The sequence below is a fragment of the Manis pentadactyla genome, chromosome X (genome assembly GCF_030020395.1).
Source record: "Manis pentadactyla isolate mManPen7 chromosome X, mManPen7.hap1, whole genome shotgun sequence".
Taxonomy (NCBI): Eukaryota; Metazoa; Chordata; class Mammalia; order Pholidota; family Manidae; genus Manis; species Manis pentadactyla.
The window spans coordinates 88,693,691-88,715,896 of record NC_080038.1 but is presented as its reverse complement, the minus strand read 5'-3'; the positions used below and the strand labels follow the sequence as shown (position 1 = coordinate 88,715,896).

The 22,206-nt window shown below is 39.4% G+C and overlaps 1 long non-coding RNA gene across 1 annotated transcript in view; it reads left to right on the top strand.

The window, feature by feature from the left end:
- The window catches only part of LOC118929467 (uncharacterized), a 64,563-nt gene that overhangs the window by 8,742 nt on the left and 33,615 nt on the right, over positions 1–22,206 (top strand). The window contains exon 2 of the long non-coding RNA XR_005031582.2: positions 503–608. This is a non-coding gene — a long non-coding RNA (uncharacterized LOC118929467). The remainder of the gene's footprint in view (positions 1–502; positions 609–22,206) is intronic.

Genomic DNA, 22,206 nt, shown 5'->3' with positions numbered 1-22,206 from the left:
CCATTTAACTGAAAAGAATCTTAACAAAACATACTTCATGCTGTGAATGCAGGCAGCTAGCTAAACCCTGTGCTGAAAAAAAAATTCATGAGGAATACTGATGGAATGGTAGCCTTAGCTTAAAAACCACCTTGTGATTTTGGTCCTGTGATCTCTTAGCTTTAAGAGGGCTGGTTTTTTTTTTTTTTTTTTTGGCATGGCTTTTGAAATAGCTCTTTTATCTGTTGCATTTGGGAAAATTGACATGAGAAAAAAAAGTTAAAACAACTTAAATAATTGTTTGACCTTCTTAAACTTCTAAAAATATACTCAGTCTATTTGTTTATATGAAGACTGTTAAAAGGGGGAAATTTCCTCTAGTTTTGGAATGACATGGCAGAATGTTAGTATCTTATATGGCCAATCCTTCAGGCACTGGGTCTCAAGAGATTTCTTCTCCCTTGGAAGCTTGAATTGAGGTGAATTGCGGAGACCAGTTCAGCTGGTTCCCTTCATCTTACAGCACCCATCTTCTAAAGTACATTCTGCCTGGGAACAAGAAAGAAAAAAGAAGTTATCTTTTGTATAAACAGCTTCCCTTTATCTACTCCTGTCCCACATGCGTTAAGGTAAGTAGCTGTTCGAGGCCAGGTACAGATTTCTCCTTTCTCTTCTTCCTTTTTTAAGGGCTTTAAAAAAGCTGTGTATCCTCAGTGTATAACACAGTCACATAGAAGTGGCTCGGTAAGTATCTGATAAATGACTGTGTGAATGAACTAATCAATGTCTACTCTTCTTTCCAATCAATTTGTTTGGTCTTTGCCACTCCATCTTTCCTGCCAAAATCCATTTCTCTCCACCTAAGAAACAAAGTGGGATAGTGGGAAGGGGTGCCTGGGCTTTGTGACGAAACAGGCCTGGGTCGCATTCCAATTCTGAAGTTGCCACTTACTATTCTGTAGCTGTGAGTAACTCGTCTCTTAGCTTCAATTTCCTCATTTGTAAAATGAGGGAGATTAATACCTATCTTATTTACTTTAATTTTTTATTGAGGTAAAATTGGTATAAACATTACATTAGTTTCAGGTATACAGTATAATAATTCAATATTTGCACACACTGCCAAGTGATCACCACAATAAGTCTAGTTACCATCTGTCACCATACAATTGACCCCCTTCATCCTTCTCACCCACCCTCCACCTCCTTCCCCTCTGTTAACCACAAATCTGTTCTCTGTGTCTATGAGTTTTATTTGTTCATTTGTTTTGTTTTTTAGATTACACATGTAAGTGGGATTTTACTTTCATATGTTTTCTTGTTATTAGTGCCTTTTATTTTCAGCTTAAGAAAGACCCTTTAACATTTCTTGTAAGGCTGGTTTAGTGGTAACTCTTTTAGCTTTTCCTTGTCTGAAAAACTTTTTCTGTCTCCTTTAAGTCTGAATGATAGTCTCACCAGGTAGCGCATTCTTGCTTAGAAGTTCTCTCCTTTCAGCACTTTGAATTCATCATGCCCTTCACTTCTGATCTGCAAAGTTTCTGCTGAAAAATCAGCTGATATTCCATGGGGGTTCCCTTGTACATAACTAGGTGTTGCTCTCTCATTGCTGTTAAGATTCTCTCTTTAACTTTTGACATTTAAGTTATACTGTGCCTTGGTATGGGTCTCTCTGGGTTCGTCTTATTTGGAACTCTGTGCTTCCTGGACCTGGGTGGCTGTTTTCTTCCCTAGGTTAGGAAAGTTTTCAGGCATTATTTCTTCAAGCAAATTTTCTGTCCCTTTCTATCACTCTTCTCTTCCTGGGACTGCTATAATATAAATGTTTTTCTACTTGATATTGTCCCATAGGTCTATTAAGATATCATCACTTTTTAAAATTCTTTTTTCTTTTTGTTGCTCTATTTAGGTTATTTCCACTGCCCTGTCTTCCAGGTCACTGACCTGTTCTGCTTTATCTTGTCTGCTATTGAATTTAGTATATTTTTCAGCTCAGTTATAGTGTTCTTCAGCTCTGTGACTTCTGTTTGGCACTTTTCTTATATTTTCTATCTCTTTGTTGAAGTTCTCTCTGTAGTTATCTATTCTTCTCCCAAATTCATTGAGCTCCTTCATGACTATTGCTCTGAACCCTTTTTCAGGTCAATTACTTATCTCTGTTTCATTAAGAACTTTTTCTGAGGTTTTTGTCTTGTTCTTTCATTTGGAACATATTCCTCTGCTTTCTTATTTTGCTCAACTCTTTGTTTCTATGTACCAGGCAAAACAGCTAACTCTCCCAGTCTTGATGGAGTGTCCCCGTGGGGGAGGTAAAGCTTATATTCAACCTTGACCCAGCTCTTGGCTGTCTCTCAAACCTTTGTGATTGCCTAAGTATCCTGATTTTATTCTTCATAGCTCCACATTGCTGAGAGTGTGCCAGGATCTGTCAGTATTTCAAAGGCATATCATCTCAGTCAGCATCTAGATTAAGGCTAATTGGAAGCCAGGCTGCAGCTTTTAAAATATACAAATATATACAGCCCTGTGGGACCACAATTGTACACCCTACTGATCTCCAGCCCAGGAGATCTGGAAGTGTTCCCTGGGTGACTGATATAAGAATCAGGACTTCAGAAAGTAAAAGCTCCTTTCTTGGAGGTACCAGAGAGCTATGGTGAGGCCAAGAGAAGATGCACAGGTGGTGTCTCCCTGCCTATGTACCCTGAGAGCACCTCTCTAGCCTTTAGCTGTGTGGCAAACCTGAAGCATGTCCCTCAGATTGATGCTCAAGGACAATTAATGGCCCTCTTTCATAAGCAACTGTGGGTGTGTTTGAGTCGGCTGTCTGTATAGTGCCCTGGGTATGGTATCCTGCCCAGAGCTGTCTTTATGACTCTTAGAGTCCCATGGGGTCTAGAAGCACATCCCCCTGTGGCTGCCAAAACCAGAGCATCAGGAGGCATCCTCTGTGTGGACTGTATTTGCCCACCTGCTTTAGTGAGGCTGTGAGATTGTTCTGGCACTGGCCCACCTGAGAATTCAGCCATTCTGGAGAAGAATGCTGGAGGCAGGGGATGCTTGTGGCTTTAGTGAGGCCTGGGTTAAGCACTGGGGGCAGGGAAGAACTGCAGTCTGAGTGATGCTAGAGAAGAGCACTGGGGGTGGAGCATATCCTGAGTTTCAGCAAGGTTATATCTGCATGCAGCCACCTGCCCTATCAGGGCAGAGGGAGAGTGCAAAAAGTGGCACTCTCCAGTGCCTACATCCCTGAGGAAAATCCCTACTAATACTTACCCCTCTGGCAGATGCTTCAAGTTTAGCAACTGAATTACCTTCACATATAATCCAGTCACCTCTCAAGCTGCTTCCTGTGCTCTGGTTCCTGGGGCAAGTGAGTCCATGCACAAGCCCCTTGAAAGGAGTATTCAGATCCTCACAGCTCCCTGGGTCCCTGGATATAAGCCCTGTTGTTTTTTAAAACCAGATGTTTTGGGGCCTTGTCTCTCTGGTGCAGGTCCCAATGGTTGGAGTACCTGTTGTGAGACACAAAACCCTCACTCCTCAGGGTGAGGTTCTGGGCCTGTGAGATCCCTCCCAATTGTGTGTCTCCATGCTGTGGGTGTGGCTTTGGTAAGAACATGTCTCTAACTCTCCTACGTGTCTTGTTGTGGCCCTCTCATCTCTTGTGGAGGAAGCTGTACACCTAGATTTCAGCTCTTTTTCAGTGGGACTTACCCCATATCTAGCTGTAGATTTGGTGTGTCCATGGGTGAAGGTGAGATAGGGGTTTTTGTGCACTGCCATCTTGGAGTGCCCCCCACCCTGTACCTGTCTTAGAAGATTACTGACAGGACTCCATGAGAACCTAAGTGCCTGGCACAGTACCTGGCATACAGACACTCAGTAAATGCTCACTAAGATACTGTACTTGCTGTTACTTTCCCTCAAAATAACTACTTGAAGTATTATTCTCATTATTAACAGATTATAGTTGAAGGAAATGAAGGCTCAGCAACTTAAAGTAACCTACGCAAGTATGTAAAGTGAAAAGATGGAGGAGTTGGGATTCACACTTTGACTCTCCAGTCTGTGTGCTCAGTAATAATAGTTAAAATATGTTATGATGTTTATTGCTAGGAACAGAAAGGTGAATTGTAAGTGATAGATAACAAGGAGAATATTCTCAAAGATATTTTCCAAAGAAAGCTTGTGTATAATTTTTACAGATAATATCACATCATTTAATATATTAATATATTGTTCTTAAGAAGCCCCTCTAAAAATATTCTCCTCATTTTCGCAGCTACCAACCTAGCCTGAGTTATTGTAAATTCAAGCTAAGTTGGAATATCATTAATGTTTTCTAGCTCGACTCCATTGCTAACATCTTTTAACCCAGTAACTTAATGTACACACCTTGCATAAATTTAATGAGGAGAGACTTATGTAAACTAAAAATACATCACATTTGTTTATTGGAGTATAAGGTAGCCATTAGGCAAACCCAGTCTAATTTAGAGACTGTTGAAAGATTCAGTGTTTAGGACTGAGAGTAAGTATGAGTCAGTGAAAGTATGGAAACTTGCTAATAAAGACAAGATACTTTAGAAGTAACAGATCCATTCACCATGGATTCTTAAAGTTTTTAGAAATTCTGTTTTAGAGTCTCTAAATTTCTGGAGGATTGCTTGATGAAGTGGTATGGCATATAAGAAATAAACACAATTATATAATGAATGTGATTTTGAGGCAATGAATTTTTTATTAATGATTCTGTGAAAGATCAGCCCAGTGAATTCCAAAAGAACACATATGTAGAGCTAATTTCAGGCCGTACAAATGGTTTTATAGTGCAATTCCCATTATGACTGTGTTGCCAGGAAGCACAGTTTTTTCAGGAAGCCTTGAGGTAAAAAATAGAAGCATCTTCATCAGTAATAAATTAGTTGAAAGAATAAGCTTTTTGTTTACTTCATAGCACAGTTATGAAGATTTTGCAAAATATATGAAAGTTAAAACTCGATATGTGCAAGCTAAATGGCTTAGAGTAAGATGTTGAAGATGGAGAAGGAGTGTTTGAGAGAAAACTCACTTCTCTTTGCCAAGCCCTAAATTAATTAACTTAGTCTTTTATTTTTATGGCAGAAAGTGCTAGATTTACAACTCTAAGACACAGATATGAACCAAATGAGTTTTTTAGAAACAGTCCTTATGTTTTATACTCAAGATAATAGTATTAATCAGGTAATATCTGTTCTGGTTTCTCAGGTTTCTTCTATTAATTTCTCTTTCTTTGAAATACTTCAGAAGTACAAACATTGGAGACACACCCTCTATACTCCACTCTCCCTATCTTAGTCTGGGGACCCAGAAGATTCTCTTTAAACCCAATCTAGTGCTAGGGCGCAAGTTCATCTTCTTTCCTTTTTGTACATAAGTTAATTGACAAGGTATTGTCAAGGTATTAAGATTTTGAATACAGTGCCAGACATTTTCCTCTCATGGATATAATATTAAATTATCAATTGTGAGATAAAGAGAACAAGGTATTAAGATTTTGAATACAGTGCCAGACATTTTCCTCTCATGGTTATAATATTAAATTATTAATTGTGAGTGAAATGGCCTATATATGAAGACCTCTTACTGAGGAGTTAATCAAGTATACCTGTTTTCCCAAAGGAAGAGAGAATTATCACATGGCAAATGACCATAAAGTCATGGCTTGTAAGGTAGTGGTTCCCAGAGGTCTGCTGGCATAGAGCGTTAAGGACTATTGAAAGAGTTTGTACTTGATGATAGGAGAATGGAACTGTGAAAAGTTGCACTCTGATTAGTTTTTCTCTCCCCTGTCTCTTTTTTTGTAGAAGATTGGACATTTTACCTGCATTAATAACATACTATTACTGCAGACTAGCTTCTTAAAGTGCAGAGCTTTTGTAGTATGGAAAATATCTTTGTAATGACTGTTGTTAAAAATGACATTTTAAACCTCTAAAATAGCATACTATGGACCTGGTGGAGTTATTTACAATTCATTTATTATATTCCATTTATCTATATATGTGGAGTATGCCTATATGAGAACTGTTTGTACTCATTCTATATCTTTTAGCTCAAGCTATTTTTGGCTAGAAGGACCTTAGATTTTTTTGTCCACATGGTTTGACTTGTGTGAGTCAAGCAATGTCTTGGACAAAGCAAAACATTTTTTCAGCATGTAGAAAACACGAGAATGACAGAACGTTAGTGCCACTATCAGGATTTACCGACTTATCTCTTCTGGCTCTTTCTGGATGAACCTGCTTCTGTTCCTTACCAAAATATTGTATATCCCATCTCATTTTGCTACCACAACCTTCCCCATTCAATTCCATGACTGTTTTGTTAAAGACTGGGGAGCTTCCATGTGCCTTCCATGACCTCATCCACTTGAGCCAAAGAAGCAAAAAGAGCCCTATTTGCCCTGGTGGTAAATAGAACGAGATCAGGGTGAAGTGGTAAAAGAGCAGAAGAGAATGATGACAAAATGAAAGTATATATAGAGAAAGCACTGTTAAGACTTGGGTCAAATCTTGCATAGTTTATGTTAGAGGGGAATGATGCCATTTCCCAACTTCCCTGGATTCCACAAGGAGAGAGTTTTGTAAACACACTCCTGGCAACTTGACACTCCTTTTAATCACTCTGCCCCACATTGTTTGGAATGACTTATGTGATTGGTAAACAACTGGCATGCTTGGCTAAGCTCCTTCTTTCTCCTTTTTTGGGACTAGGCCTGCCTTCAGGGTGACATAGTGTGCTCTGCCCCTATAGAAAAGGGGACCTGACCTGCTTCAGTGCTGCTATGAATGGGTGAATTCACTTGCATGATTCCAGGGTTTATTATTAGTGAGTGTACCTGATTAACCAAACCAAAGGTACATCCTTCAACTTACACTCCATCAGTAATAAAGGTGATATTTTGGTTCTCTGTCTCCCTTGCCTGTGTTTTATTTTTCAGTTTGTTCATAACCTAGGTGGGGAACCTCTCAGAGACCTCAAGAGTATGCCAGAGGATGGGATAAAAAATGTAAATGAATAACATATTTTATGGTTGTCTTTATACTCAATTTTAAAAACCCAAAGAAGAGATTCCAGTGTTAACTTTTTCTCTGAAAAAATATCAGAAAAATAGCATCTCCTACAAGCAAAATACTTGGACAATTCATATAAATGCTGACTCTGGAATTCTATCACTCTGTCACTTGAGCTTTGACTTGTGTCAAAAATTATATTTCCATAGGTTAATGAAATAATTTTCAATTTCCACATGCATAGAATATGAGAGCTAAGTTTTTCAAGATTCTTTGCCATTCTGAACATGCTAATTTTACTGATTGTGGGATAACAAAGAATTTAAACATATGTAATAGTAAGATATATTTGGTTGAAAGATACCATGCTATCAATCCTTAATATTTTCAGACTCCCTTTACATAAAAGGGGAAAATAATTCTAATATTGGAGAGAGATTTGGATTTTAATGGAGATAACATTAAAGAATGATTTGATAACACTTCAGTATATGAACAATTATAGCCTCCCAAATTCCATAAAATAAATTTCAATTTTAAAAATAAATATATTTCATAGAATATTTTTGAGGGAGCAAGGTTGGCACATCAAATAATCCCAGATTGCACTCGAATTTCTAAAGGATTGCAACCATTCTTTTAAATGATAATAATGAAGACAAAAGATCCTCATAGTTGAGAAAAGGTTTTCCTTCTATGTGACAATATGTGAGCAGTACAATTTGATACTATTAGAAATTGTCAACAAAATGATGTTGACCCATTCAACAGTGACCTTTACAGGAATGGACTGACAGGCAGAGAAATCAGAAAAAGAGAAATTTCATCACATGAATCATCAGCTAGAATGGGGAAACTTTTTCATTAAAATCCAAGTCAATATCCATTTCTGCTCACCCATCAGATATGCCTCTTGGGCTTTTCGAGTTTATAGATGACTCAGAAAAATAGTTTCATGCCAGAAGTTACTCACAGTGACTCACTTAGGGATTTTGAAATCCTTGACAAACAACCCTACAAATACCTACTTTCTACAATAGTTTAGCGCTTAGCTGCCTTTTAGGTGATGCCTGATAAAGACTACAACATTCTTATGGTATTGTCCCAGGGTACTGCTTAGGCATATTTCACGTCTGCTTCACAATACCATAAATCTCTCTAATTATCTTCTTAAACTTAGTTGACACATATTCATGGAATAGGGAGCACTGAATAAAGATTCAGGAGAACTTGTTTCTAGTCCTGGTTATGTAATTATTGAGCTGTACAATCTTGGGCCAACCACTTAGGATCATTGGGTTTCAATATCCACATGTATAGAATATGAGAGCTAAGCTCTTTGGGATTCTTTTCCACTCTGAACATACTAATTTTACTTATTGTGAGATAACAAAGAATATAAACAAAGAGACAAAATTACATGATTTAATTATTGATACAAATGGCCAATGGGAAAATTACTCCAGGAAGATGGCGGCGTGAGTAGTTCAGAGGAAATCTCCTACCCAAAACATATATATTTATGAAAATACAATAAATACAACTATTCCTAAAAGAGACACCGGGGGATTCAGTACAACAGCCAGGATACATCTACATCTGTGAGAACTCAACGTCACATGAAGGGGGTAAGATACAAGCCGCGGCCAGGTGGGACCCGAATGCTCCCCCACCTCAAAACCCAGCGGGAAGAAAGGAGTCAGAATGGGAAGGGAGTGAAAGCCCAGGACTGGTAAACAACCAGCTCTAGAAATCCGCACCTGAAATGCAGACACAGGGTGCACAGGGTGCTGGATATTAGAGAAACGGAAAAGCAAAACCTGTGGGCAGGTCCCCGCAACCAGCGTCCCTGAGACAAAAGAAAAGTGAGTGCTTTCTGCAAATCTAAAAGTGACAGGGACCCCATAGCTGGACGAAGTTGTCCCGGCAGCTGGGAATACTGGGGAAACTTAGGCGCCCTAAACCCCAGGGAGGCAGTGTAGCTCTGAGGCCCCTCATGGCGCAAGGTGGCCTGCCGGTCATTCCTCAAACTGGTGCGGACCCCGGTAGAGGCCTGCATGGGGGAGCCCCGCGCGCACCTGCAGTGGAGCCAGCGGGGAGCGGGTGCACTCCCAGCAGCCAGCTGGAATCCTGGCCCAATGCACAGCCGCCCGGGCCAGACCCAGGGGCTGCTGCTGCCACACAGCTAACTGGCAGGGTCAATGCTAGCAAGGAGAAGTGCACCTGGCGTTCCTGTCACTCCCCACAGGGCTCCGCGCTGCTCTGATGGGCACCCCGCCCACAGCAGCTTAGGGGACCAACCCGGTGGCTGCTCAAGGAGTGCGGGTAACCGTCACAGGCAGTGGAGAAGCGAAAGGCATCCAGGAAGCAGGAAAGGACTTTATTCTTCCAGCTGACATACTGGCAACCTGCCTACAGCCACTGCTATCACCATGAAAAGGCAAAAAAATCTGGTTCAGTCCAAGATAGGTACACCTGAGAAAGGATCTGCAGAGGCAGACCTAACCAGTCTCCCTGAAAAAGAATTCAAAATAAAAATCATAAACATGCTGACAGAGCTGCAGGGAAATATGCAAGAGCTAAGGGATGAAGTCCGGAGGGAGATTACAGAAATGAAACAAACTCTGGAAGGATTTATAAGCAGAATGGATAAGATGCAAGAGGACATTGATGGAATAGAAACCAGAGAACAGGAATGCATAGAAGCTGATGCAGAGAGAGATAAAAGGATCTCCAGGAATGAAGCAATATTAAGAGAACTGTGTGACCAATCCAAAAGGAACAATATCCACATTACAGGGGTAACAGAGGAAGAAGAGAGAGAAAAAGGGATAGAAAGTGTCTTTGAAGAAATAAGTGCTGAGAACTTCCCCAAACTGGGGGAGGAAATAGTTGCTCAGACTACAGAGGCATACAGAACTCCCGAGAGATGGGATCCAAAGAGGACAACACGTAGACACATAATAATTAAAATGGTAAAGACCAAGGACAACAACGGAGTATTAAAGGCAGCCAGAGAGAGAAAAAAGGTCACCTACAAAGGAAAACCCATCAGGCTATCATCAGACTTCTCAACAGAAACCTTACAGGCCAGAAGAGAATGGCATGATATATTTAATGAAATGAAACAGAAGGGCCTTGAACCAAGGATACTGTATCCAGCACGATTATCATTTAAATATGAAGGAGGGATTAAACAATTCCCAGACAAGCAAAAGTTGAGGGAATGTGCCTCCCACAAACCACCTCTACAGGGCATCTTACAGGGACTGTTCTAGGGAGCACTCCTAAAAAGAGCACAGAACAAAACACCCAACATGTGAAGAATGGAGGAGGAGGAAAAAGAAGGGAAAGAAATAATCATTAGACTGTGTTTATAACAGCTCAATAAGCGAGTGAGGTCAGACAGTAAGGTAGTAAACAAGCTAACCTTGAACCTTTGGTAACCACAAATCTAAAGCCTGCAATGGCAATAAGTACATATCTTTCAATAATCACCCTAAATATAAATGGACTTAATGCAGTAATTGAAAGACACAGAGTAATAGAATGGATAAAAAAGCAAGACCCATCTATATGCTGCTTACAAGAGACTCACCTCAAACCCAAAGACATGCACAGATTAAAAGTCAAGGAATGGAGAAAGATATTTCATGCAAACAACAGAGAGGAAATATCAGGGGTTGCAATACTAGTATCAGAAAAAATAGACTTCAAAATAAAGAAAGTAACAAGATATAAAGAAGGACATTACATAATGATAAAGGGATCAGTCGAACAAGAGGATATAACCATTATAAACATATATGCACACAATACAGGAGCACCAATATATGTGAAACAAATACTAACAGAATTAAAGGAGGAAACAGAATGCAATGCATTCATTTTGGGAGACTTCAACACACCACTCACTCCAAAGGACAGATCCACCAGACAGAAAATAAGTAAGGACACAGAGGCACTGAACAACACACTAGAACAGATGGACCTAATAGACATCTATAGAACTCTACATCCAAAAGCAACAGGATACACATTCTTCTCAAGTGCACATGGAACATTCTCCAGAATAGACCACATACTAGGCCACAAAAAGAACCACAGTAAATTTCAAAAGATTGAAATCCTACCAGCCAACTTTTCAGACCACAAAGGTATAAAACTAGAAATAAATTGTACAAAGAAAGCAAAAAGGCTCACAAACACACGGAGGCTTAACAACATGCTCCTAAATAATGAATGGATGAATGAACAAATTAAAACAGAGATCCATCAATATATGTAAACAAATTACAACAACCACACAAATCCCCAACTTCTGTGGGATGCAGCAAAAGCAGTCTTAAGAGAAAAGTATATAGCAATCCAGGCATATTTAAAAAAGAAAGAACAATCCCAAATGAATAGTCTAATGTCACAATTATCGAAATTGGAAAAAGAAGAACAAATGAAGCCTAAGGTCAGCAGATGGAGGGACATAATAAAGATCACAGAAGAAATAACTAAAATTGAGAAGAATAAAACAATAGCAAAAATCAATGAAACCAAGAGCTGGTTCTTCGAGAAAATAAACAGATTAGATAAGTCTCTAGCCAGACTTATTAAGAGAAAAAGAGAATCAACACACATCAACAAAATCAGAAATGAGAAAGGAAAAATCACAACAGACCCCACAGAAATACAAAGAATTATTAGAGAATACTATGAAAACCTATATGCTAACAAGCTGGGAAAACTAGGAGAAAAGGACAACTTCCTAGAAAAATACAACCTTCCAAGACTGACCCAGAAAGAAACAGAAAATCTAAACAGACCAATTACCAGCAATGAAATTGAATTGGTAATCAAAAAACTACCCAAGAACAAAACCCCTGGGCCAGATGGATTTACCTCAGAATTTTATCAGACATACCGAGAAGACGTAACACCCATTCTCCTTAAAGTTTTGCAAAAAATAGAAGAGGAGGGAATACTCCCAAACTCATTCTATAAAGCCAACATCACCCTAATACCAAAACCAGGAAAAGACCATACCAAAAAAGAAAACTACAGACCAATATCCATGATGAACATAGATGTAAAAATACTCAACAGAATATGAGCAAACTGAATTCGAAAATACATCAAGAGGATCATACACCATGATCAAGTGGGATTCATCCCAGGGATACAAGGATGGTACAGCATTTGAAAATCCATCAACATCATCCACCACATCAACAAAAAGAAAGACAAAAACCACATGATCATCTCCATAGATGCTGAAAAAGCATTTGACAAAATTCAACATCCATTCATGATAAAAACTCTCAGCAAAATGGGAATAGAGGGCAAGTACCTCAACATAATGAAGGCCATATATGATCAACCCACAGCTAATAACATACTGAACAGCGAGAGGCTGAAAACTTTTCCTCTGAGATCAGGAACAAGACAGGGATGCCCACTCTCCCCACTGTTATTCAACATGGTACTGGAGGTCCTAGCCATGGCAATCAGACAAAACAAAGAAATACAAGGAATCCAGACTGGTAAAGGAGAAGTCAAACTGTCACTATTTGCAGATGACATGATATTGTACATAAAAAACCCTAAAGCCTCCACTCCAAAACTACTAGAACTAATATCATCATTCAGCAAAGTTGCAGGATACAAAATTAACACACAGAAATCTGTAGCTTTCCTATACACTAACAATGAATGAATAGAAAGAGAAATCAGGAAAACAATTCCATTCACAATTGCATCAAAAAGAATAAAATACCTGGGAATAAACCTAACCAAGGAAGTGAAAGACCTACACCCTGAAAACAACAAGACACTCTTAAGAGAAATTAAAGAGGTCACTAGCAATGGAAACATCCCATGCTTCTGGCTAGGAAGAATTAATATTGTCAAAATGGCCATCCTGCCCAAAGCAATATACAGATTCCATGCAATCTCTATCAAATTACCAACAGCATTCTTCTATGAACTGGAACAAATAGTTCAAAAATTCATATGGAACCATCAAAGACCCTGAATAGCCAAAGCAATCCTGAGAAGGAAGAATAAAGTGGGGGTATCTTGCTCCCCAACTTCAAGCTCTACTACAAAGCCACAGTAATCAAGACAATTTGGTACTGGCACAAGAACAGAGCCACAGACCAGTGGAACAGAATAGAGACTCCAGACATTAACCCAAACATACATGGCCAATTAATATACGATAAAGGAGTCATGGACATACAATGGGGAAATAACAGTCTCTTCAACAGATGGTGCTGGCAATACTGGACAACTACATGTAAGAGAATGAAACTGGATCACTGTCTAACCCCATACAGAAAAGTAAACTCCAAATGGATCAAAGACCTGGATGTAAGTCATGAAACCATAAAACTCTTAAAAAAAAACATCGGCAAAAATCTCTTGGATATAAACATGAGTGACATCTTCATGAGCATATCTCCCAGGGCAAGGGAAACAAAGGGAAAAATGAACAAGTGGTACTATATCAAGCTAAAAAGCTTCTGTACAGCAAAGGACACCATCAATTGAACAAAAAGGTATCCTACAGTATGGGAAAACATATTAATAAATGACAGATCCGATAAGTGATTGACATCCAAAAGATATTAGTAGCTCACACGCCTCAACAAACAAAAAGCAAATAATCCAATTAAAAAATGGGCAGAGGAGCTGAAGAGACAGTTCTCTAAAGAAGAAATTCAGATGGCCAACAGACACATGAAAAGATGCTCCACATCGCTAATCATCAGAGAAATGCAAATTGTAATCACAGTGAGATATCACCTCACACCAGTAAGGATTGCCATCATCGAAAAGACAGACAATAACAAATTTTAGTGAGGTTGTGGAGAAAGGGGAACTCTCCTACACTGCTGGTGGGAATGTAAACTAGTTCAACCATTGTGGAAAGCACTATGGAGGTTCCTCAAAATGCTCAAAATAGAAATACCATTTGACCCAGGAATTCCACTTCTAGGAATTTACCCTAAGAATGCAGTAGCCCAGTTTGAAAAAGACAGATGCACCCCTATGTTTATCGCTGCTCTATTTACAATAGCCAAGATATGGAAGCAACCTAAATGTTCATCAGTAGATGAATAGATAAAGAAGATGTGGTACTTATACACAATGGAATATTACGCAGCCATAAGAAAAAAACAGATCCTACCATTCACAACAACATGAATGGAGCTAGAGGGTATTATGCTCACTGAAATAAGCCAAGCAGAGTTGGACAAGTACCAAATGATTTCACTCATATGTGGAGTATAAGAGCAAAGGAAAACTAAAGGAAGAAAACAGCAGCACAATCACAGAACCCATGAATGGTCTAATACTTACCAAAGGGAAAGGGACTGGGGATGATGGGTGGGAAGGAAGGGATAAGGGCGGGGAAAAAGAACGGGGGCATTACAATTAGCATGTATAGTGCGTGGGGGCCTCGGGGAGGGCTGTGCAACACAGAGAAGACAAGTAGTGATTTTACAGCATCTTACTACGCAGATGGACAGTGACTGTGTAGGGGTATGTGGGGGGGACTTGGTGAAGGGGGGAACCTAGTAAACCTAATGTTCTTTCTGTAATTGTAGATTAATGATACCAAAATAAAATTTTAAAAAATGGCCAACAGGAATTTAGGAGGAAGAGCCAAGATGGCGGTGTGAGTATGGTAGTGGAAATCTCCCAAAACCACATATATTTTTGAAAATACAACAAATACAACTATTCCTAAAGAGAGACCAGAAGATACAGTACAAGAGCCAGGCTACATCTACATCTGCGAGAACTCAGCACCTGACGAAGGGGGTAAGATTCAAGCCGCAGCCCGGGAGATCCCGAACATGCCCCGCACCACAGCTCCCCAGTGGAAGGAAAGGAGTCAGAGCGGGGAGGGAGTGGAAGCCCAGGACTGCTAAATACTCAGCCCTAGTCATCCGCACCAGGAGTTCAGACACACATTGCATGGTGTGCTGGATATTAAGGAAATGGAACAGTAAAATCAGCATGCATATCCCTGCAGCCAGCACCCCTGGGAAAAAAGAAAAACGAGGGCTTTTTGAAAGTCTAAAAGGGAGAGGGGCCTCACAGCTGGATGGAAACGTCCTGGCACACTCAGCCTAGCAGCTTGGAATCCTAGGGAACTCCAGGCGCCCTGACCCCCTGGGTGACAGTGGTACTCTAAAGCCCCTCATGGCGATAAACAGCCTCCTGTCCATTTGCCCCTATGGCATGGAAACGCCATAGCAGGGGAGCAGCCTGAGAGCAGCTGCACCCACAGCAGCCTCCCAGAGCCACCTCCTAAGCTGCTTGGACCAGACTCAGAGGCTCTGCCAGCGCTCACAGACAGAGGAAGCCGGGACAGGGATCCAAGGGTCCCCATTTTCGCAGGAGAGCATATCTGGCATGCCTGCCCCTCCCCACAGGGCTCTGGGCTGCCCAGACGGCTGTCCCCACCCCCCGCAGAGGCTGAGGAAATAAAAGCGGAAGATGCTCAGAGGAGGGTAAGGTGAAAAGCAAGCAGGAAAGGACTTTGTTCTCCCAACTGACACATGCGCCACCTGCCCACAACTACCTCTATAGTCATGAAAAGGCAGAAGAATCTGATCCTGTTGATCACCCAGACAACCCCTGAGAGGGAGCCTGGGGAAATAGATTTAACAAATCTTCCTGAAAAAGTATTCAAAATAAAGGTCATAACTATGCTGATGGATCTGCAGAGAAATATGCAAGAGCTAAAGGATCAAGTTAGGAGGGAGAATACAGAAATAAAACAATCTCTGGAAGGACTTAAGAGCAGACTGGATGAGGTGCAAGAGGCCATTAATGGAATAGAAATCAGAGAACAGGAACACAGAGAAGCTGAGGCAGAGAGAGATAAAAGGATCTCCAGGAATGAAAGAATATTAAGATAACTGTGTGACCAACCAAAATGGAACAATATTCACATTATAGAGGTACCAGAAGAAGAAAAGAGAGAAAAAGGGATAGAAAGTGTATTTGAAGAAATAATTGCTGAAAACTTCCCCAAACTGGGGGAGGAAATAGTCTCTCAGACCATGAAAGCACACAGAACTCCCAACACAATGGACCCAAAGAGGACAACACAAGAACACATAATAATGAAAATGGCAAAGATCAAGGACAAGGACAGAGTATTAAAGGCAGCCAGAGAGAGTAAAAAGGTCACCTACAAAGGAAAACCCATCAGGCTATCATCAGACTTCTCAACAGAAACCTTACAGGCCAGAAGAGAACGGCATGATATATTTAATGCAATAAAACAGAAGGGCCTTGAACCGAGAATACTGTATACAGCACGATTAACATTTAAATATGAAGGAGATATTAAACAATTCCCAGACAAGCAAAAGTTGAGGAAATTTGCCTCCCACAAACCTCCTCTACAGGATATTTTAAAGGGACTGCTCTAGATGGAGCACTCCTAAGGCAAAATAGATGTCACCAAAGAAAATAAAATCACAACAAAGAAAGCAGACCAACCAAATATTAACTAAAGGCAAAAAATAAAATCAACTACTCACAAAAGCAGTCAAAGGAAACACAAAAGAGCACAGAATAAAACACCTAACATATAAAGAATGGAAGAGGAAGAATTAGAAGGGAGAGAAATAAAGAATCATCAGACTGTGCTTATAATAGCTTAATAAGTGAGTTAAGTTAGACCGTTAGATAGTAAAGAAGCTACCCTAGAACCTTTGGTAACCACGAATCTAAAGCCTACAATGGCAATAAGTACATAACTTTCAATAATCAACCTAAATGTAACTGGACTGAATGCACCAATCAAAAGACACAGAGTAATAGAATGAATAAAAAAGCAAGACCCATCTATATGCTGCTTACAAGAGATGCACCTCAAACCCAAAGACATACACACACTAAAAGTCAAGGGATGGAAAAACATATTTCATGCAAACAACAGGGAGAAAAAAGCAGGTGTTGCAGTATTGTATCAGACAAAATAGACTTCAAAACAAAGAAAGTAACAAGAGATAAAGAAGGATATTACATAATGATAAAGGGGTCGGTCCAACAAGAGGATATAACCATTATAAATACATGCGCACCCAATACAGGAGCACCAACATATGTGAAACAAATACTAACAATTAAAGGAGAAAATAGAATGCAATACATTCGTTTTAAGAGACTTCAACACACCACTCACTCCAAAGGACAGATCCACCAGACAGAAAATAAATAAGGACACAGAGGCACTGAACAACACACTAGAACAGATGGACTTAACAGATATCTACAGAACTCTACAACCAAAAGCAGCAGGATACACATTCTTCTCAAGTCCGCATGGAACATTTTCCAGAATAGACCACATACTAGGCCACAAAAGGAGCCTCAGTAAATTTTAAAAGATTGAAATTCTACCAACCAACTTCTCAGACTGCAAAGGTATAAAACTAGAAATAAATTGTACAAAGAAAGCAAAAAGGCTCACAAGCAAATGGAAGCTTAACAACATGCTCCTAAATAATCAGTGGATCAATGACCAAATTAAAATAGAGATCAAGAAATATATGGAAACAAATGACAAAAGTACAAAGCCCCAACTTTTCTGGGACGCAGTGAAAGCAGTTCTAAGAGAAAAGCATATATCAATTCAGGCCTATTTAAAAAAGGAAGAACAATCCCAAATTAATAGTCTAAATCACAATTATTGAAATTGGAAAAAGAAGAACAAATGAGGCCCAAAGTCAGCAGAAGGAGGGGCATAAAGATTAGAGAAGAAATAAATAAAATTGAGAAGAATAAAACAATAGAAAAAAAATCAATGAAACCAAGAGCTGGTTCTTTGAGAAAATAAACAAAATAGATAAACCCCTAACCAGACTTATTAAGAGAAAAAGAGATTCTACACACATCAACAGAATCAGAAACAAGAAAGGAAAAATCACGACGGACCCCACAGAAATACAAAGAATCATTAGAGAATACTATGAGAATCTATATGCTAACAAGCTGGAAAACCTAGTAGAAATGGAGAACTTCCTAGAAAAATACAACCTTCCAATACTGACCAAGGAAGAAACAGAAAATCTAAACAGACCAATTACCAGCAATGAAATTGAAGTGGTAATAAAAAAACTACCCAAGACCAAAATGCCTGGGCCAGATGGATTTACCACTGAATTTTATCAGACATACAAAGAAGACATAATACCTATTCTCCTTAAAGTTATCCAAAAAATAGAAGAGTAGGGAATACTTCCAGACTCATTCTATGAAGACAGCATCACCCTAATACCAAAACCAGGCAAAGATCCCACTGAAAAAGAAAATTACAGATGAATATCCCTGATGAACATAGGTGCAAAAATACTCAACAAAGTAATAGCAAACCAAATTCACAAATACATCAAGAGGATCATACACTATGACCAAGTGGGATTCATCTCAGGGATGCAAGGATGGTTCAACATTCAAAATTCCATCAACATCATCCACCATATCAACAAAAAGAAAAACAAAAACCACATGATCATCTTCATAGACACTGAAAAAGCATTTAACAAAATCCAACATACATTCATGATAAAAACCCTCAACAAAATGGGTGTAGAGGGCAAGTACCTCAACATAATAAAGGCCATATATGACAAACCCACAGCCAACATCATACTGAACAGCGAGAAGCTGAAAGCTTTTCCTCTAAGATCAGGAACAAGACAGGGATGCCCACTCTCCCCACTGTTATTCAACATAGTACTGGACGTCCTAGTCATGGCAATCAGACAAAACAAAGAAATACAAGGAATCCACATTTGTAATGGAGAAGGCAAACTGTCACTATACACAGATGACATGATATTGTACATAAAATACACTAAAGACTCCATTCCAAAACCATTAGAACTAATATCGGAATCCAGCAAATTTGCAGGATACAAAATTAATACACAGAAATCTCTGCCTTTCCTATACACTAACAATGAACTAATAGAAAGAGTAATCAGGAAAATAATTCCATTCACAATTGCATCAAAAAGAATAAAATACCTAGGAATAAACCTAACCAAAGAAGTGAAAGACCTATACCCTGAAAACTATGGCACACTCTTAAGAGAAATTAAAGAGGACACTAACAAATGGAAACTCATCCCATGCTCTTGGCTAGGAAGAATTAATATTGTCAAAATGGCCATTCTGCCTAAAGCAATCTACAGATTCAATGCAATCCCTATCAAAATACCAACAGCATTCCTCAACAACCTGGAACAAATAGTTCAAAAACTCATATGGAACCACAAAAGACCTGGAATAGCCAAAGCAATCCTGAGAAGGAAGAATAAAGTGGGGCAGGATCTCACTCCCCAACTTCAAGCAACACTACAAAGCCACAGTAATCAAGACAATTCGGTACTGGCACAAGAACAGGGCCACAGACCAGTGGAACAGAATAGAGACTCCAGACATTAACCCAAACATATATGATCAATTTATATATGATAAAGGAGCCATGGACATATAATGGGGAAATGATAGCCTCTTCAGAAGCTGGTGTTGGCAAAACTGGACAGCCTCATGTAAGAGAATGAAACTGCATCATTGTCTAACCCCATACACAAAAGTAAATTTGAAATGGATCAAAGACCTGAATGTAAGGCATGAAACCATAAAACTCTTAGAAAAAAACATAGGCAAAAATCTCTTGGACATAAACATGAGCGACTTCTTCATGAACATATCTCCCCGGGCAAGGGAAACAGAAGCAAAAATGAACAAGTGGGACTATATCAAGCTGAAAAGCTTCTGTACAGCAAAGGACACCACCAATAGAACAAGAAGGCATCCAACAGTATGGGAGAATATATGCATAAATGACAGATCCGATAAAGGGTTGACATCCAAAATCTATAAAGAACTCACCCACATCAACAAATGAAAAGCAAATAATCCAATCAAAAAATGGGCAGAAGGGCTGAATAGACAGTTCTCCAAAGAAGAAATCCAGAAGGCCAACAGGCACATGAAAAGATGCTCCACATCGCTAATCATCAGAGAAGTGCAAATTAAAATCACAATGAGATATCACCTCACACCAGTAAGGATCACCACCACCCAAAAGACAAACAACAACAAATGTTGGCAAGGTTGTGGAGAACGGGGAACCCTCCTACCCTACTGGTGGGAATGTAAATTAATTCAACCATTGTGGAAAGCAGTATGGAAGTTCCTCAAAATGCTCAAAATAGAAATACCATTTGACCCAGGAATTCCACTTCTAGGAATTTACCCTAAGAATGCCACAGCCTAGTTTGAAAAAGACAGATGCACCCCTATGTTTATCACAGCACTATTTACAATAGCCAAGAAATGGAAGCAACCTACGTGTCCATTAGTAGATGAATGGATAAAGAAGATGTGGTACATATACACAATGGAATATTATTCATCCATAAGAAGAAAACAAATCCTACCATTTGTAACAGCATGGATGGAGCTAGAGGGTATTATGCTCAGTGAAATAAGCCAATTGGAGAAAGACAAGTACCAAATGATTTCACTCATCTGTGGAGTATAAGAACAATGAAAAAACTGAAGGAACAAAACAGCAGCAGAAACACAGAACCCTAGAATGGATCAACAGTTACCAAAGGGAGAGGGACTGGGGAGGATGGGTGGAAGGGTGGGATAAGGGGGGGGAAGAAAGGGGGCATTACAATTAGCATGTATAATGTGAGGGGGGGTGCATGGGGAGGGTTGTGCAATACAGAGGAGCCAAGTAGTGATTCTACAGCATCTTACTACACTGATGGACAGTGACTGTAGTGGGGTTTGTGGGGGGTACTTGGTGATGGGGGATTCTAGTATATATAATGTTCCTCATGTAATTGTAGATTAATGATACCAAAAAAAAAATGTCCCACGGGAATCCAGGAGCACATATCTTGCACAGATCAGATTAATTTCATGGCATTAAAAGTGGTCTGCACAGAAGATGCAAAACTGCTATGTAGCTATATTTATATGCAGGAAGTTTTACAGGTATAGCATTTGGGGAATGTTCAGGAACTTCCAGAATCTGTCACTACAAATTTAAATTTCTATCCCTTACCTTTTATCTGCATTTTGTTCAAATGGAAATTAAAACACCCTGTTGCTGGGAGCAATAATTTAATTTTACCTTTCATAAAAATAAATTAAGCATAAGATTTATAGGCAATTAAGTGGAAAATAGTTAACTATATAGTAGATTCGTTTTTCTCCTTCGGCATGTTGAAACACATTTTAAATTATTAACTTTAAAAAATAAGAAAGGTATTTCATTTTTGTCCATGCCCTAAACAGTAGTAGTTCCATTTACATCTTACTTCTAGCTGCAAAGGACACGCATACCCATACTGGTGAACCTTTCAATGCTGCAGAGATGCTAAAATTTTTTCTCTGTGTTCTGTCCTGCTTATCCCTTTTGTACTGGTCTCTGGGTATTCTACTATGGTAGGTTCACAAATGGAGAAACACATACTGGTTTGAGCAATACTGGGAAGCCAGCATATAGGGCAAATATTTTAATTAAGTAACTTTTCAAGTCTTTGTTGACTTTTTCCTCTTCCTTTTGTTTACATTGACGATGTTTCTGTAGCACTTGAATGTCCTGAATTTCCTTATTTATGGGTTGAACCACCTGCTCATGACCTGTGTACCTTTTGGCAATGCACACATAGTTTATATTTTCTCCTCTGTATTTAAGTCTACTGCTTTTCTTATCTATAGGTATTGAATATTGGTAATGACATGTGTGGGGCTAAGCCAACGGTAGGCAACCAGTATGCCACTGGTGTGCAGCACAGTGGGTTACAGATAAGCTGAGCCATCATTTCTCTGGGTCTTAGGGTGGCAGGTAGGGCCTAGAGCAGCCAGAGCCCCTGGAGTCCAATTGTTTCTTGCTAAGAGCAGCTTTATGTGGAAATGGCAGTGTGCTTTATGTAGTATGTATTATCATTTTCTAGAAATAGGGAAGTAGTGATCTTGGTCTTGCTACTCAAAGTATAGTCCTCCACAACCAGCTGCAGCTTCATTTGGGGGCTTGTAAGACATGCAGAACCTCATTTCCCACCTAATGAATCAGAATCTGTATTTTTACAAGATCCTCAGTTGATTCATATGCACATTA